Here is a 3,769-nt window from a genome sequence, read left to right as displayed (position 1 = left end):
AGATCACATCACACACAGGAACCAACCATCTACAGACTTTTATTTTGAAATGAGAAGACCATGATCAGGAAACAGCTCATAGATTTAGGAAGTGGAGGATGATCAGATGAACTGTGACCATTTTTTTCTTAATATTATATTACAAATGGAAGTCAGGAATCTGTTCTTGACTGAGGGTCCACTCACACTAGGGCCTGTTGTTCCGGTGCAACGTAATCATTAAGTGACTGTTGTTTACATGCGGTTACAGAAACTTGATGGAGAATGAACCCGAAGCTCGTCGCGTGCTTGTGTGACCAAGTGTACCGTGCCCACCCCCCAAGTATACCGGGGCAGGCAAGTACGAAACGTCTGGTGTGAGTGCACCCTTAATGTCATGGAAAAAGATTCTTCCCTAAACATTTGTTCTCAAAAAGTTTTCTGTAAACATGGCATTGATTCAAGAAATGTCTGGACACAAGAATCCAGCGAGTCTAAATGCTGTACAACACACACACACACACACACACACACACACACACACACACACACACACTGTCACACTGATACGCCATAAACAGATGAGAAGATGTTGAATGCCAAGCACAAGAATGTTAACTGGGAGTTGTGTCAGTGCAAATACAACAATTGACAGCAATTTAATGGATGCATTTCAGCTGCAGTGTCCGAGGGACCAGACAGTCGCCCGCCATCATTGTTGGTGTTGATATGTGATGTCTAGCAGTGTGGTTCAGGCTACACATTAGAGAGGTGGGGCCATGAGATCATCATTTCATTAAGATTCATTTTGGGTGTCTACATGAAAACTCTGTTGAGATTTACCCACTCTGGGACCAATTTCCAAAAAATACTGTGTTAGGGTTCAAAATGCCATTACCGTGGGGACAAAATGCTGAAAAGAAAACAAAAAAAAAGCAGTCATCAAATCAAAAGTTGTTTTTCTGAGTGTTTTTTGTTTCTCTGTTTCTAAATATGTAAATGAATGGGGAAATAAGCTGATTTTTGTTTTGGTCGGTCACCGAGTACACAGACCAGGAAGTATCACCGGCTTACTGTACCCCCCCCTTATTTATTAATTTTATTTGTCTAACTGTGTTTTTAACTGTGTCCTCAACTTTTTAGTGTCATTGGGCAAGACACCTTCCCCACCTTGCTCCTGATGGGTTGTGGTTAGCGCCTTGCATGGCAGCTTCCGCCATCAGTGTGTGAATGTGTGAATGTGATGTATAATGTAAAGCGCTTTGGGTATCGTTACATGTATAGTAAAGCGCTATATAAATACAGACCATTTACCACTTTACCATTTTAACTGTGTTTTTAACTGTTTTCAATGAAATTTGTATCTCTTTTACAGTAAGCCTGAGGCAATTTTCCACCATGGTGGACAATAAAGATTTATTGTGTTACATTGCCATAGTTTCTCCCTTTTCAAATTCCAGTGGTACCGCTACTGGAACCAGGGCTGAGGCGTTACCAAAATAGTACCTGGTACCAGGTACTAAGCGCTAGTGGAAACACGCAAATACCATGCCGTACTGTGCCGTGACTGTGTAGTGCAAAAGCGCCATTACCGCACATCGGGGTGCTAAAAAGTTACTTTCTCGCATAAAAAATATTAAAACCTTATAAAGTGATGTAATAACAGCACTACAGAACAGCTTTTCGTTTTACAGCTACCGCTGCCGCAAGATGCATTCTGGGTAACTTTTGATACCCCTCCGTTTGAAATGTGCCTCTGAAAAATCTTCATTTGAGGGGGTATAAAGCCCTACCACTTCCCCCTACCCCTATACGAGAACGCACAGAACAGAGGGATAGGGGGAAGTGGTAGGGCTAACTGTGCGTTCACACCAAAAGCATCAAAAGGCCGGGAGTCTATTCATTAGTGTGACTGAAGCAGTCACACTATTGTTCTTCTGTTTGGCCATTTTCTTCCGCCTTTTTACGGTCTTCTTCTAGTCCTTCATACTTTGTGCTATTTCAACAATTCATATATCAAAACGTGCAGCTTTTTTTTAACTTTATCGGCATTACTTTTCTCTTTTTAACTATTTATACTTTTTCAAATATTTAACTTTTTCTGATTTTTTTCAGCTTTATAATGTGTGTGTATTGCGTCTAACGAGCAGAGCTAGAGTGGTGTCAGAGTGGATAGAGGCAAAAAAACATTCTAGAGTTTTTCTGGCTAAACTGTCAGCACGGCCACAAATTAAACTCTAGACAAATTATTTTCTCCAGTTTTGTAGCCACACTTGTCTTCTGGCTAAAATTCTGGTCAAAAATGCAAAGAGACTTAGATAATAACTAGAAAAAGCATTTCCAAGAATGGAAATGGTGTGACTGCTGACAGCAACTGAACGCTGTTGCAGAATTAGCAAATAGTGCAAGCAGTGATCACCATACAAATGTTTGACCAAGGTCGGAATCGAACCCACATCCTCATGGTCATTAGACTTCCACTCTGCCTCTAGGCCACAGTGCACACACAGTTGCAGAGACTGTTGTCTGTTAATGATCTGCACACTGTCAACATCAAGAAAGCTTGAGAGTCAAGCTTGAATGACTTAGAATGAAAATGTCTGTGAATTTCAGGCTGAGCACTAACCATATGGCCACAGAGAACCTGAGTTACAATGAGCTTTATACTATGAGGAATCAAAGACTGTCCAATGACAGCTGAATAATTGGAATCAAAAGTCAAGCAATGAAGTGAAAAGACTGAGGCAGGAATCGAACCCATGACCATATGATCACTAAACCTTTACTCTGCCACTCGGCTACAGAGAGCACACTGCTTTCAAAACTGTTGTCATTCATTGTAATGTGATGATGTGCTGCAAACTGGTATGAGTAATCAAGGAGATAACAAACACCTGTAACCAATTGAAGGCGGGGGAGGAGAGCAGAATTCAACATAACATAACAAGAGTTCTTCCCTTGGATTCGAACCAGTGACCTTAGGGTTGGCAGGCAGTTACCCTAACCCCTACACTACAGTGAAGTTGTGAAGAAGAGAGGTTGAGACTTTGATGAATGTGAGATTTTTTGTGAAAAAGTTAAATATTTGAAAAAGTATAAATAGTTAAAAAGAGAAAAGTAATGCCGATAAAGTTCAAAAAAGCTGCACGTTTTGATATATGAATTGTTGAAATAGCACAAAGTATGAAGGACTAGAAGAAGACCGTAAAAAGGCGGAAGAAAATGGCCAAACAGAAGAACAATAGTGTGACTGCTTCAGCAGTCACACTATTGTTCTTCTATTGTTCGGAAGAAAATGGCCAAACAGAAGAACAATAGTGTGACTGCTTCAGCAGTCACACTAATGTTCTTCTGTTTGGCCATTTTCTTCCGCCTTTTTACGGTCTTCTTCTAGTCCTTCATACTTTGTGCTATTTCAACAATTCATATATCAAAACGTGCAGCTTCTTTTGAACTTTATCGGCATTACTTTTCTCTTTTTAACTATTTATACTTTTTCAAATATTTAACTTTTTCTGATTTTTTTCAGCTTTATAATGTGTGTGTATTGCGTCTAACGAGCAGAGCCAGAGTGGTGTCAGAGTGGAGAGAGGCAAAAAAACATTCTAGAGTTTTTCTGGCTAAACTGTCAGCATGGCCACAAATTAAACTCTAGACAAATTATTTTCTCCAGTTTTGTAGCCACACTTGTCTTCTGGCTAAAATTCTGGTCAAAAATGCAAAGAGACTTAGATAATAATTAGTGTGACTGCTGAAGCAGTCACACTATTGTTCTTCTGTTTGGCCATTT

General features: G+C 40.0%; 1 protein-coding gene across 1 annotated transcript in view; it reads left to right on the top strand.

Annotated features, from left to right (window-relative positions):
• LOC146965735 (GTPase IMAP family member 7-like) overlaps positions 1 to 523 on the top strand; it is a 7,619-nt gene extending 7,096 nt beyond the window's left edge. Inside the window, exon 4 of the mRNA XM_085765690.1 lies at positions 1 to 523. This exon is cut by the window's left edge and continues 772 nt beyond it. The gene's annotated coding sequence lies outside the window, so the exon portion shown is untranslated.
• The last annotated feature ends 3,246 nt before the right edge of the window (positions 524 to 3,769 follow it).

Source organism: Trachurus japonicus, chromosome 21 (assembly GCF_045865225.1).
Source record: "Trachurus japonicus isolate A0001 chromosome 21, Traja_1.0".
Lineage (NCBI taxonomy): Eukaryota > Metazoa > Chordata > Actinopteri > Carangiformes > Carangidae > Trachurus > Trachurus japonicus.
The sequence above is the reverse complement of the archived record's forward strand: the minus strand, read 5'-3'. Positions and strand labels throughout refer to the sequence as shown.